At 37.5% G+C, this 15,700-nt stretch overlaps 1 protein-coding gene across 2 annotated transcripts in view; it reads left to right on the top strand.

Moving 5' to 3' along the window:
* The first annotated feature begins 1,270 nt into the window (after positions 1–1,270).
* Positions 1,271–15,700, top strand: part of lrrc4cb (leucine rich repeat containing 4C, genome duplicate b) — a 34,435-nt gene continuing 20,005 nt past the window's right edge. Inside the window, exon 1 of one of the 2 annotated variants that reach the window (XM_089129256.1) lies at positions 1,271–1,802. The gene's annotated coding sequence lies outside the window, so the exon portion shown is untranslated. Of the gene's footprint in view, positions 2,222–15,700 lie in introns of both variants that reach the window. The other variant, XM_039654379.2, reaches the window with a different exon arrangement.

Genomic DNA, 15,700 nt, shown 5'->3' with positions numbered 1-15,700 from the left:
GTTTCAACTAGATTTGCTAGAGCACCAAAAAAAAAAAAAAAAAAAAAAAAAAAAAAAACAATTTTATTTTCCCAGCCTATAAGGTGGCACATCCCTCATAAAAAATAAATGTATCAACACAATATAATGAGGCCTGGCATGGCTAACAGTGCTGACATTGACCTGGTAAGATAGACTCTACCACACCAGGTTAATGTCAGTCCTGGTGGTCCATATGATCATTTATCTAGACCAGCGAATCATCGGCTTGGTCGAAGTCAAACCAGCTGCCATCATAAGCTGCATTTTTCAGAAGGTAAAATGATAGTGCTTTAGCACTCAATTACTACAATTATTATAGCATTTTAGGAATCTCAGGCTATATGACATGTTATCTCCAAATAGAATGATAATTAGATCATACATGTGCTGCTTAATATGTATGTATGTATGTAGATGAGATTGAGAGAAGAAGTAATTTGAGGGTTTAGAATACTTAAGCAAAACTTATTTTTCCTGGTTACTTTCAATCACTTTTATCATTTCATAATATTTCAATATGGATGGACCCACTTTGCACGTGTATTTGCAAATCTCCTCCAAGAAAAAGAAAAACAATATATTTTAAATAACTTTATTTAAAAATAAATAAATAAAAAAGCTGATTGATATGATGGATGCACAAAGAATTAATTACAGTTTGAAATGACATAAGCAAATGATAATGCTATGAAACAGCAGTGAGTTGTATGAAAGCAATTGATGCATGTCCAAAAGCATTTGCAATTTGTTGGAAGGAATGACAAACTGCTACTATGATGTGCACACATGACTAAATGTTGTGGAGGTTGAACTAACTGTTGTGCAAATGATGTGATGTGAGAAATGCACCAAAGCGACTGAGAAAAACTGTAAAGCTGTCTATAGTAGACAAGCTTGGTCAAAAATATAACAATGAGGGCAATTCAAGGAAGGAAGAATGATTTAAAAAAAAAAAAAAAACCGACAGTGCTGCTCTGTATATAAAAGTTAGAGATGTAGCTAGTGTTTCTGGTTGTTGATAATTGGCAGATACCAGAAATATCGAGAGGGCGATGAATGCCGGTAGGTGGCAATCACATGTCAATTTAAGCACAAAAAAAAAAATCACTGTGGAGAAAATTCACACATATTGATTAAGCACATTTTAAATAAAAATATCGCGCTTTTCTTTTTGGCTTTGGACGACATGAGTAACTACTAGACTGACGCGCTCGCGCGCACACACTGCGCAACAACAGATGCATTTCAAACGCGCAGTGTCAGGTTTAATACATCATCTGTCAATCGCTGTAAATATTCCCTTCTCCTGAAGCCACATTTTCACAGACGGTGAAACTATTCGTGTGCTTACACTTTCTATTTACATTTTCTGACGAAAAATGGAGCTGGCCGGCGCAACAGCGATATTTTGTAAGCAAAACTAAGAAGGGGAAAACTGCAGCGCCAAACAAACGTCGCTATGAGGCTGTGAGCTGAGATTCAGAAAGGCAACGTATTAAGTTAATACGCTGACATTAAACGACATACTTAGCCAGATCCCTTATCAACACGAATTAAAACCTTTTGGATGTTGAGTAAAGTGTAAGTTTGAGGAGGCTCTGCAGTGGACATCGCTCACCAGAAATGAAGGCGTGCAGACTCAAGGAAGGAAGCTGAGAGGTGGTGCTGTCACACATTCAACAGCATTCAGCGGAGTCAGCACGTTATGTTCCATCTATGGACTGCGGTGTTGGATGTGGGCAAGATCTGAACGAGGGGCCGGAATGCGTTGAAGAACGGAGGTATATGGCAGTGGTTTTAAAGGGCACACCTCGATCAGAGAAACCTACCAAGTACTAACTCTACTGGATTTTTACCCAAAGGGGTGCCCATTTGGTTTAGACATTTCCTTCCCGGATGTGGATACTAAGCTTATTTTATGTGTCCAGCAAAACATGCCAACGGTGGTAGATTTATCCTCGTTTTCTTTACAGATTTTGTAGAAGATTTGTTCTCTTCCAGCCACCCTCCCCCTCCTCCCCCTTTTTTTGCACCTGCTTTGCTTTGTCAAAGCTCACCGAGCGCTTTAGAGCGCACTGCTCTTACTTGCATCTCCGTACATCGTGCATGGATTCTACATGAACTGGGGTTTTGTGAGGGCTGCAGTAATGCTCCCATTTACCGATATCGCTTCACAGCTCGCATTTCCTGACAAAAATGGGTAAGGAGCCGTAGCCTAATCTAACCGGTCTGTGCAGATCTATTTTAAAACGATCCTATTTTCCAGTAAGTTGACGCTGAATGGATGCATTGAATCTTTTTGAACATTTCCCTATCTATCTATCTATCTATCTATCTATCTATCTATCTATCTATCTATCTATCTATCTATCTATCTATCTATCTATCTATCTATCTATCTATCTATCTATCTATCTATCTATCTATCTATCTATAATCTATCTGTGCTGCAGGCTGTAATGGTTTTGCATTATTTCTGTGGCTGTAATGTGATAGATTGTGCAATATTGTGCATTTTTATCTGTCTTGTGCTTTTCTGTTGCTCTACTTACCATTACTTTTGCTAGAATATGGCGTTGGGTCATTCATATTCTGTTCACATGTGCATTGCTATGCTCTAAAGAGACAAGGGGAAAGAGGCAGTGTATCCATGATAGTCTAAGCAACTGTCCCTCATTTCTTCTAATAGACCCCAGTGACTTTTCAGGTTTCCTGAATACTGCAAGTAAAGCTGAGTAGTAAAAACCTTGCATCATAACCAGTTTTATAATTATTTTGTGATTGGAAAAAAAAAAAAAAAAAAAACTCCCTGCAGTGTAGTTCCAGGAAGGCTGGCATCTCGCACTGGTGCTAATCTGCATTTAACATTCAACCCTCACAAGGCTTCAGAACTTCACTGGGTAGAGACTGGGGTGCTGTAATAGACAGCAAGTCTGATTCACTGGGAAGCTTCTGAGCCATGTATTGGTTTTTGAGAGAGCTTATGCAATTTTTGATGGATGATTCATGGGTTCGTGGGTTGTTGCTTCACCAGAGGTATTGAGAAGCTTTTTTTTTATTGGGGGGGGGGGGGGGGTGCTGAAAACCATTGCAGAAAATCACATTATGAGATGACTACCTCATACCACACACATTTCCATTGTGAAAACATTCTTATTCAGTTGGTACTTATCAATGTTAACAAACAGGTATTGGCTAATTTAGTTAAATAAAAAGTTCGGTCAAATAAGTCTTGGACAAGTATTTTGTAGAGGCTAGCAATAGCAATAGCTTTGAAAGCATGAGATCCCACATGAACGCACACAGAGCAGTCTGCAAAGTGTCATGAGAGACAACATTAAATTACCTTTAATTAAGTAATTAAATGTCTCAAAGCACATAACATTACAATAAATATGAACTTAAACAAATTATAGAGCTCGGACTTGTATTAACAGCTCCAGGTAGAATGTCATAGGTTGCCGTCTCTTCAGGTGTGAACACAGCCTAAGCTTGTTGTTTTGGTTCAGGAGGAATCATAAAAATGGCTGCTGTTTGTTTGTGGCATTCATTGACTGTCTGTCTACAACTTTCTGTATATCCTTAAGAAACACACTGATGATGTGTGATGTCTGCGCAAGCATGGTACATGGAGGTATGCAAATACATAAGTTGACAGGCAGGTACAGGACATCCTATTATTGCATCGGACCGAATGAAATGATTGGGACTTCCAGAAAAAATATAAGTATATTTTTTTTAACATTTAAACCACTTATATTACTGATTGCTATCAGGAGACTTTCAACAAGTTTAACAAAAAGTCTATGAAAACATTTTTTTTTTTTTAAATGAAAAACATTGCCTATACCTTTAAACAAGTAAGCTAATTCATGATGGGGTTTTTTTTGGGTGTCCTTAATACATTTTTCCTTCAAGCACTTTTGTGCTCTGCCTCAGATCACGAAAGAGTAACAAATAACAGCAATAACATTTGATGTTTGCAAGATATAATAATGATTCTCTTCTTTTTAGATAAATATACTGGGTTTTAATAGCCTTTTACTGCAAATAATCCATGACAGATGTTCTGACCATTTTCAGTCCACTGTGGCCATAATCATCTTAGCCAGCTTAAATGAAATCATCAAATAGCTTAATTACAGAAAATAAATTCTCTAAAATTAAATGTGTGATTAAAATCGCATATCCATTGGGGTCACTATTTAAAAAAAAGGAGAAGAAGAGTTGTAAAGAATGGAGTCATAATGTTATTCATTTCTATGATTGTGTCCTGAAATTAATTCCTTGACATTTATTATCCCCTCTTGTTTGGTTGATAATATTTCACAAGCAGTTCAAAGAAACAAGATTCAATGTGTGATGCAGACACTGATGTGCTGTCATGAGGATGAGTGTTAATGTATTGAATGTGTCTTCTCATCCAAAAAAAATGCCAGATACCATTCAGTTCCCCTAAGGCTAGGAGAAGCCCGTAAACGAGAGAGCATTTAGCCAATATCACACACATTAACCTCAATAATCTTTGCCATTTAGAGAAAAATGAAGCAGTTCAAATGTTTCTGCTCAACCTGATGTTTCATAAAGACCATCTCTAATGTGGGTTAGGCTGTGAAAAATTAAAAAAAAAAAAAAAAAGTTTAACAAAAGGGACTGAATGGATTGTGTGGACTAACTTCTTCAAAAATGGAACAAAAAAAAAACTGTATGTGCAAAAAAACAAGAAGGATTGTGATCGCAAAATTTGTAAATGCATTTTTTTTCTTATCTCTGCTGGAGTCTTACTGTGATGCAGTAAGGCAGAATGGTTGCACTGTGGTGTACTGTTCTCAGGTCAGAGGAAGTGATGTTAGACAAGATATAATCCAGCCAACAGTGAGCCCTGCTTCTGCCAAACACATAGCCTCACTGGCTTTTCATTTAAAAATGGTGTTTTATTAATCATGTGGCGTCCCTTTTACTCCACCCCAGCAGAATTTAAAGTAACAATAGTACAATGATGGAATATTAAGTGGGATAAATGTATGACTTCCTCCTTAGCTAAAATGTTTGACCTTTGGACCAGTACTGTAGAATCAATAGTGCTTGTTAGATGCATTCATGCTTATGTCAGCCATTGTGAAATGTACAACAACAAACATTTGATTATTTTTTGGTTATTAATGAAATCTGTTTGAATATGTTTGAAGACAATATCAGCTACTCTATACATGGCTAATGCCAGATAGTCACCCAAAAAAAAAAAAATGTTTTGTGTATTAGTATACTGCCAATAAATTAAAGATCCACTGTGCTAAAATATTGGATACAAGAAGACTGCAAGGCACAAGCTTGTAAAGCTTTGTTTATCCCGAAACTTTTAACAATCCCATATCTGATCTAGTGCTACGAAAACCCCTCTGTTTTTTACGTGTTTTATTCATGCTTTATGTTTATGTTTAATAAGGTCTCCAGTGGCAGATTCTTGCTGATGATAATTCTGGAAATCACCAAAAGCTGTTGCTGGGTCATGTGGCCTCTGTGAATGCCTGTTCACATTTCTCTTCTGTGAATTTGTACTGGAGCGAAGATACCGTGGTTTATTACCTGAAGTATGTTGGTTGTCACAGTCGATCTCCCTGAACAATTTCGACTGCAATGAGGTGAATGTGCTCCTGGAATGGCCTAACCTGGTTTCCTTGCTCATTGCCTACAGAGCAATATTGGGGTCATGGGTTCAAATCCCACTTGGAGCCACAGTAAAATTCATCAAGCATATATGTAAAGAGCTACCCTGCATAGTGACACATTCTAACAATTAGATCCATCCAAAATGGCTTAATTTATGTGAAGTAATGTGGTGTGAACTGATATACAAGCATGCCCTATTGATATTTTTTGCTCAAACACGTTATCGTCTCTTTTATTATGCGATCGTGCAATGAATCAGTTGTTGGTGTAGATATATCAGTCTGTGATTTATAATTAGTCTGCCTGTGGCCATTGCAAGGAGCAGAACGCGTAATGTGAATTATGTTAGCGAAAGATGTAGGTCTTGGAGAACAGGATGCAGCCCAAATGGCTACAGATAAATGATGGAGTGAACATGCTGCTCTGGTTTTAGTTCTGCAGCAGATGTCTAATGCCATACACGGACACAAAAACCCTTTCTGAGAGACATTTGGCGCTTTGGAGAGGAGCCAGGGTGAGGTACAGATGCATAGGCACAGAGAGGTGAACGTTCATGCATTTTAAATCTATGATAGGTCCTTTGAGCAGCTTATTAAGCAAACCTCTCTTTTCAGTGAAAATGAAAATTGACTCCCATATCCTCAGGCCTCAGTAACTGTAATAAACGTCTGTGCATTTGAAATCGTCAGCCTTTGCGGTGCCGACAGAGCCACCATAGAGATTGTGCTGTCACACAATAGCGACAACCTCTGTGTTGTTGATTGTTAATTCAGAAATATCCTATGTCAACACTATATCCTACAGATGAGCCAAATGGCATAAATTGTACTGTTCGGTGAGATTAGTCAGTGGAGACAGAGAGGGAGGTGTTCTCAGCTCAGCTCAGCTCAGCTTATAAATATCACTTTGCCTTGATTGCACTGTATGTTTGTCATCACCGCCGTGGAAAGCACAGTACAAATCTGGGTTGCTCATTATATTGGAACCCCTTTTCAAACAGCCACCCTGCCCTCCCCTAGAGGATGTCTTCTCCTACTCTCAGCATATTTCGGATATGGGAGAGGAACTTGAAGGCAGTTGGCTTTTTCAAGCCTCTCAGATCAGTTGGCCTGGATTCACAAACACAAGTGTGTCAAAGAGATCCATGTCTTTGAGGCTGATAAATCACAGACTTCCTAGAATACATACTGTTGTGACAGGGTCCAGGATCGAAGCTGTTCCACAATAAAAACATTTGCCAACTAACAGACTCTCCTAATATGATGGCAGAGGCGGATATAGATTGAAACAGCTTGGCATCTCAGCAGACACACCATTCTAGGGCATACTACTATACAGTGAGCCAGTGTCTGAACAGAGCGCTCGAGTCCCAAATGCTGTAAATAATAAATACATTGGCTTTCATTGAAGTTTCAATTTTATACAAATCTATCTATCTATCTATCTATCTATCTATCTATCTATCTATCTATCTATCTATCTATCTATTTATCTATCTATCTATCTATCTATCTATCTATCTATCTATCTATCTATCTATCTATCTATCTATCTATCTATCTATCTATCTATCTATCTATCTATCTATCTATCTATCTATCTATCTATCTATCTATCTGTCTGTCTGTCTGTCTGTCTGTCTGTCTGTCTGTCTGTCTGTCTGTCTGTCTGTCTGTCTGTCTGTCTGTCTGTTGTTCTTCTATCTATCTTTATATCATTATCTCAACCCATGTCAAACATTTGTAGTAAAAAAATGAAAGGTCAAAAGAAGAATTTGCCTCAATTCTTGAATAAGATTTTTTTTTTTTGAAACAATATGTTCTGATCTCTAAACGTTACGTTTCTTCTTCACACCAGATTTTTATTTCTCAATTACAGTAATTTAATCAAATTGCATGTTTTTGGCACATGTGTGTAAAGGAGAAATACACATGAACTAACTCTCATTAAAGTAATAGTCTGTCTGCTTAATATCTGCAAATGCTTTATAGTGATGTTCCACAGCAGACATACTGACTAGAATGCACCTAGAAGCTTTGCACCTACATGTGAACTTATTCTAACCAGTCTACTAATACTCTACTAACACTCTATGAGAGTTTGTAGACATGGTGCAACGTTACTTATAGTAAACAGAATGTGATAAAGGGACCGTCAAAATAAAGTGAAACCTAATTTTTTACTAATTTATCATAATAAAAGCAGAAAAAAAGTTTATGTAACAAACAGAATTGCCTGCCATGCTGAAGAGAAATCTAAACAATTTGTCCATACGGCTCACACGATGACGAAAAGTAGTACATGCTGTATCATTATAAAAATTCTTAAATTATTGAATAGAGAATTCCAAAACTGAGATTGGATTGTTGCATTATTATTGAATGGTATGTGTTACAGTATGTGAGTCAAATGTTGTCCATTGGCCGTGTTATGGTTGTCCAAGACAAATTTCTCTCTTTTTTTTTTTTTTGTGAAGTTTAAAAGCATTTGGGAGAGCCAGGTTTTTTGTTGTTGTTTGTTTGTTTGTTTTTTCTGTTTTATCAATCAGTTTTTGAGAGCTTGATGAGATATGGTATTATAGCATGATATGGAAATTTAACTGTTTAATCGATCGACGCCTGCACGAGTAGTACATGCTGTATCATTATAAAAATTCTATTGAATAGAGAATTCCAAAACTGAGATTTATTTTTTTTAGATTGGTATATAGTAAGTAGGCTTTTAATGTAGGCTACATTGGATTGTTGCATGTGTTATGTAGAGTCCAATGTTGTGCATTGGCCGTGTTGTGGTTGTCCAAGACAAATTTCCCCAAAATGGGAGATTGTATTCCACACAAAAGTAAGAAAAGACTTGCATCAGACTTTTCTATTGCAATTGCTAGCCACTCGGTAAATTTCTGTTGGAGATTCTACCACACACTATCCAAATATTGCAGATGTTCTATAAAATTGATAACCAGTATGAATTGAGGTAATGTGCGAGCCTCCTCAGAGAGCCACTCAGGGGCTTGAAACACACTGGATTTATGTGTGCCGGCATGCTAGCAGCTGAGTGCTTCAATTGGCCAGGCTTCATGCAGAGTCAATACTAATGACGGAGGAGACTATACGGCCACATTCAGATTATAGCTTGGAAGCCCTCAGCTGCACCTATTGTCATCTCAAGCAGGGAAAGTAATGCTTACCACTGTTTACCTCCCCTGTTCTCTTCTACACTGCATGGTCTGTGTTGTGCAGTCATTAAGGTTAATGACTAGGTGGATATATTTGTTTTGAACAGTGAAAAACATAGCTCACGAGAACATGTAGGTGTGCTGAATGAGATTTGGGGCAGTGTGCTTTCACACCATTTTCCTCCACCAGAAGTACATTTTTGGTCTGTTGTAGCACGTTCCCTTCACTTCGGTGGTGTGAGCGTTGCCGCTCGAATGTGCATGCAGCAGAAGCTCACATTGCAATTCATGTTTTTTGTATGTGACAGCACCATGTCGGTGTGATAGATACCTCAGCAGAGGCGGCACTTCAGCCACTTCTTATTCCCACAAATGGATGCAGAGTGTCCAGCCGGATAACACTTTTGCCTGCAGGAGTGCAAACAAATGAGAGGGTCCATACGTTGCTAAATTAATCAAGATTGTCACCACCAAAGGCCTATAAACACAGGCCTCGTTTCATCCACCTCAAGTTGATATAAGAGGCGTCAGCCCTTATCCTGCTTTTCAGAGGAACAGTGGTAGGTGTGATAATGACAACGACTAGTGCCTTGCTAACGCGGCCTTCATCAATATTGAGCACGGTGGTTGATGAGTAAAACAGTCTTCCTTGTATTAATCGACCATGGGGGACCACTTAACTGAGTGAAACTGCCTACTTCCACACACTAAGGCATGTCAGTGCATTAGAGGAGCAAAGGCTCTTTGAGTGGATTGGCTGTGTAATGCAATCTGTATGCATGGGATGAGCACCATGCTAGCTGTGGCTCCTTCATTTGTGCTCAACCAGCAGGGTCAGGCTGTTGTTGTCTTTTTCCTCACTCCTTCTTGCTTGCTCTACTTTTACCTTCAACAATCATCAAGTACACAAAACACCAAGTTCTCAATGCAACACTGAAACTGCCACATGCCTGTGCAGTGACACGTCGCCATCGAACGATTCTTTAGAATGCGATAAAAACCCAGATGTACGTGCCTATAAATCTAGCAGCAGAAATGAGAGCATAGAATAGTCTACTAAAGCAATTTCTTTTTTAGACAAAGATTTTGTGTTTTAATTACTACACATGGTAACTTAGCTAATGAATAATGAATGTGGCTCTACACTGTATGTGCTCTGCCTTTTAATGCACCACTATCACTCTTTGCCTCAGTCTCCTGACTCTCTCTATTCTGCTCTATCTTCGTCTGTCTCTTGAGTTCAGTTTAAGAGGAAGACAGGATGGATATGTCTTCCCATCTGCAGAATGTGGAATTAGGAGATATTGAAAGGAAAGTGAAGTAAAGTTAATGGCTCTTTCTGATTGTGGGCAGAGTAGCATAGTCTCATTAGGAAACGTCACTCTACTTTAGACTTTTATGCTACACCACCAAAATGTCACTATTGTGTTTCAAATAGACTACCATTCCAAAATGTGGGGTTATTATAAAATAATTTTAATGTTTTTGAAAGATGTGCTCACCAGAGCTGCATTTGTGAGATCAAAATTACACAAAACAGTACTATTTCTAAGCATTGTTACTATTTAAAGAAAATGTTCTCTACTTTTCTAACTGTTCTTCTGTTTGTTTGTTTTTTTATGTAAAATGTAATTTATCCCTGTGATGGTAAAGCTGAACTTTCAGCATCATTACTCCAGTTTTTAGTGTGTCACATGATCCTTCAAAAAATCATTCTAATATGCTTATTTGCTGCTTAAAAAAACATTTCGGGTTCACTTTGTTATACAGTTCTGTTCATACGCATGTACATACTATGTACTTATTAAACAATAACTGAGTTATAGGTACTACCCCTAAACCTAAACTTAACCCATGTAGTTACCTTATATTACCAGTACTTCCTTGTGTAAGTACACTGTAAGTACATGTACTGTAAAATAAAGTACAACCAACATTTCTTATGATTATTATCACTGTTAAAAAAAGTATTTATTTGAAATAGAAATCTTTAGATACAATGTAAAAATCTTTTTATGATTCCATTACTTTACTCAAGGCAGAACTGTTAAAAAGTTTTTTTTTTTTTTTTAAATGAGTGAAAATGCTGTCATTGTTTACTAATTAGTTTATCATACGTTTTATTTTTATTCCAACACAACTAGTCTATTCCTTTATGTATGTATCTTTATGCTGTGGAGCACAAAAGAAGATATTTTTAAAGTCAGTGGGGGTCCAAAGCACTGCACCCCATTAACTTTCATTGTATTTGGCCAAAAAAAAAAGATTTTTTTTTTTTTAAAAAAATGTCTTCTTTTGCGTTCCACAGAAGAAAAATAAGTCATGGTTAAACAATGTGAAGGTGAGTAAAATGATAGCATTTAATTTTTGGCTAAATTCTGCCTTTACATTGTTATTCCCTGAAAATCTTTCCCTCCACCAACACACTCTAATTTGAAGTTGCTGATTCAAGAAATGCTACAACAAATTTGTATGAGCGTTACGAGAGTAGCCCCTGCTAGATTCCCTAGACAGAGTTAGTGAACATGTTGAAGTTTAGGCCCAGTGACAGCTACATTTTGTGACTCTCAATATCTACCTGTTTTCATGTCCACAGAGACAATATAGGCCTATAGGGAATGGAGATGGACCACTCATAGAAATATAGTGACTATATGGATGGAAAGTCCTGCTGAGTTTCTTCACTCTAGTATGCGCATTCACTAGGCCAAACAAATAAATACAGTTTTAGTGTGATTTGTGCTAAAGAAGTACAATTTATGGTAATGATGTTGTGAGGGTATGTATTTACAGTGTATTTAAAATATAAATGTGTTTGCCGTTTTTAGAGATTTCCCCATTCTAGTAGATATTGGCTGTACTTGTATGCCAATAAACCGCATTAAAAATAGCACCGATTGAAGAAAAAATAATCACCGATTGACTTGACTGGATAAATGAGAGGTATCTTGCACAAATGAAAAAGGACCCTACGTGTTTGCATAACGTATGTGCCAGCAGCATTGTAAATTCCCATTCCTTCTGATGTGAGATCTGAGATACAGTCATGCTGTATACTCTTGACAGTATCACTTTCTCGTTGCCTGTGCAATGTTTTATGGACTGGCTGTGCAAAAGATTTAACAGGAAACAATGACAAACTCTTCAAAGTGGAATTTAACTTGGTTGATCTCAGCCATTATTAAAACACCATTTCGAAGATACCGACTATAAAAAACTGTAAACAACCATATCAATTTGATTTTGCAATTGTTTAGCAGTGACTGTAGAGGTAGTAATGCCAAGCTATGAATTATTTCTAACCAAGCTGTCAGTGTGAGAGAAAGGGAGACAGAAAGAGACAGACAGAGGGACAAGAGAGGGAGTGAGTGTACTCTCTGACTCACAACTGCTGTGCAACAGCCTGGACACAATGTGGGGTCCAGTCGTTGAATTAAAATCACAGCAACTTGAAAGAGGAAAGCCTCAATTCACTACCGCAAAACATAGCACAGTTCTCTGAAAAATCATAATAGATAGTGTGTTTTACAGTGCCCCCTTTTTCTTAAATCATACCGTCTACCAGACGCCACAGTCGTGCAGAACTAGTCATGCATTTAGCCCTGGGTTTTAGACGGCTTCTTTTATATTTGTAGCTTGTCTTTGCACTATGGGACTGGTTGAGGAAAGTTGTAAACAGACTTTATTTAGTGGTCTCACAAAGACCGATTTTATTAGCATAATGAGTGTATTCAATATTTTAGAATATGACACTAAATGCTACAATTATAGGCTAACTACACATGCGGGTATTTTTGTCTTAGAGATCAGAATGACATTTAATTTAGAATGACAAATGATATCAGTTCAGGCAGTTCAGAAAACATGACACTTGCTAAGCTGGGTCTATTTAGTTGCTTTCTATATAGTCAGGATGCTATTAAATATACACCTTGGCCATGTTCAAACTGCCAGCAAAAATCAGATTTTTATTTTTGCATATCAAGATTTGATCCACATTGGTTTTATACGTCTGGACAGCCCAAAATAAAAAAATCTGATTTGTGGTTTGAAATCCAAATCATATTTTCACAGATGCGTCACAGTCTGGCTGCTCAAAACAGATTTCAAATTGTCGGTAACACTTTATACTAATACTGTTCCGTCATTAATGGATAACTACACAGGAACAAACGAGTAATGCATTAATAACATTCTAGAAACTACTATTAACTAACAAGAAACTCTGATTAATGAATTATTAAGTAGAGCCTAGATAAATGTGGTTATTCACTATTAGCTATAATCACTACATTTTTTCATACCTCCCAGAGGATTACTAAGAACTACTACAGACAGGTCTATGATAAATGTGAATAATGCACAATGTATTATTCATTGTAAAGTGAAGATCATGGTAACCCGTAATGTCTCAAGTAGCACCAAATCCTTCAGAAGGAAGGACTAATTATTTGCATCCATTTACTAAAGTAAGAAGCTTGATAACTCCATTTTACTTTTGATCATGGTAACCCACTAGTAATAACTAAAGTGTTACCAATACTTTGGAAGGAATTACTATCCAAAACCTTACAAAATACTCAAAGGCTTACAATGATTTCAGTCATTAGTAGAGACTTATCATGTTTTTCACTTTAGAATACTGATCCAAATAATTCCTTCTGAAGGATTTGGTAATACCCGAGTCATTTCTAGTGGGTTACCATGATCTTCACTCTGGAATTAATTATACATTATGCATTATTCATGTTCATTTTGAACCTGTATAAGTTAAGATACTGTAGTACTCTGGGAGGTATGAAAAACAATAGTAGTTATTAATTCAATAATAGCGAACTACTACACTCAACTGAACACTGCTACTTACTAATTTGTTAATAAGAGGTTTTTGTTAGTTGTTAGTAGTAACTAGAGTGTTACTCATTTGTTCCTGTGTAGTTATTCATTATTTGATGGAACAGTGTTCTAGAGTGTTACCAAATTGTCTTTTGCATCACTCTTAACCTGACACACAATGATAACTTCAAAACTGGTGAACCCACCGCACCCCTCACTAATTTGAAAAGGGAGATATGATGCACCGCCATTTTTCCTGCATCCGTTTTTCATGAGAAACGTGGGTAATCCTATGTCGTTATCAAAGCAACCGATGCATATACATTGGTTATGTCTGGACACACAAATCTTATTAATCACTTTGAGAAAATAATCTATTTGCCTGCAGTCTGAATATAGTTCATGTTCAAAGTGCTTTATTGTCATTCCAACCATACAAAAGTGTGTACAGCAGTATGAAATTGCGTTTCTCCAAGCTCAAATGTGCAAAGTACTGTATTTACAAGCATACATAAGAAACATACAAAACATATACAAGATATACCAAATAACAAATAACAACATATAAGACAATCAAAACTAATGCATAGGCTTAGTTGAGTCTCTAAATCAGGGCTGGACAATTATGGCCCTTGAGATCCACTGTCCTGCAGACTTTAGCTCCAACCCCAATCAAACACATCTGAACAAGCTAATTGAGGTCTTCAGAATTAATAGAAAGATACAGGCTGGTGAGTTTGATCAGAGTTTGAGGTAATCTCTGCAGGAAAGTGGATCTGAAAGGCCAGCCTTGATCTAATGCTACTGTATATGCATATATAGCTAGAGATCTTCACTGAAAACACAGTAATAAATTATATTAGTACTAAAAATACTAGAGTAGTCATGATATCTTAATTCATTTTCTCAACCAATCATACTATTGCCTTCAGCATGACACGTCTAGATGCCCTTTTTTTTGTCTACACAATAACGTAAATAGTTTAATTTTAAACTTTAACATAAAGATAAAAAACACTTAAAAGAATTAGTTCAACCAACAAAAAAGAAACATACAGTGGTGTGTCTGAGCGTATAGAGTCCCTCATGGAACGAGTTGCTTCAATGCATTTAGGGGTGTGGTCCTGGTCAAGACAATGTCCTGAACTCCAAACTGAATGTCAGAATGGGAAAGAAAGGTGATTTTGAGCGTGACATGGTTGTTGGTGCCAGACGGGCCGGTCTGAGTATTTCATGATCTGCTCAGTTAGGGATTTTCATGCACAACCATGTCTAAGGTTTACAAAGAATGGTGTGAAAAGGGAAAAAACATCCAGTATGCGGCAGTCCTGTGGGCGAAAATGCCTTGTTGATGCTAGAGGTCAGAGGAGAATGGGGCGACTGATTCAAGCTGATAGAAGCGCAACTTTGACTGAAATAACCACTCGTTACTCGTTACAACCGAGGTATGCAGCAAAGTATTTGTGAAGCCACAACATGGACACGAACTTTGAGGCGGATGGGCTACAACAGCAGAAGACCCCACCGGGTACCACTCATCTCCACTATAAATAGGAAAAAGAGGCTACAATTTGCAAGAGCTCACCAAAATTGGACAGTTGAACACTGGAAAAATGTTGCCAGGTCTGATGAGTCTTAATTTCTGTTGAGACATTCAGATGGTTGAGTGAGAATTTGGCGTAAACAGAATGAGAACATGGATCCATCATGCGTGTTACCACTGTGCAGGCTGGTGGTGGTGGTGTAATGGTGTGGGGGATGTTTTCTTGGCACACTTTAGGCCCCTTAGTGCCAATTGGGCATTGTTTAAATGCCATGGCCTACCTGAGTATTGTTTCTGACCATGTCCATCCCTTTATGGCCACCATGTACCCATCCTCTGATGTCTACTTCCAGCAGGATAATGCACCATGTCAGCTTTAATCATTTCAAATTGGTTTCTTGAACATCACAATGAGTTCACTGTACTAAAATGGCCCCCACAGTCACCAGATCTCA

The sequence above is a fragment of the Pimephales promelas genome, chromosome 1 (assembly GCF_988280905.1).
Source record: "Pimephales promelas chromosome 1, fPimPro1.hap1.1, whole genome shotgun sequence".
Taxonomy (NCBI): Eukaryota; Metazoa; Chordata; class Actinopteri; order Cypriniformes; family Leuciscidae; genus Pimephales; species Pimephales promelas.
The sequence above is the reverse complement of the archived record's forward strand: the minus strand, read 5'-3'. Positions and strand labels throughout refer to the sequence as shown.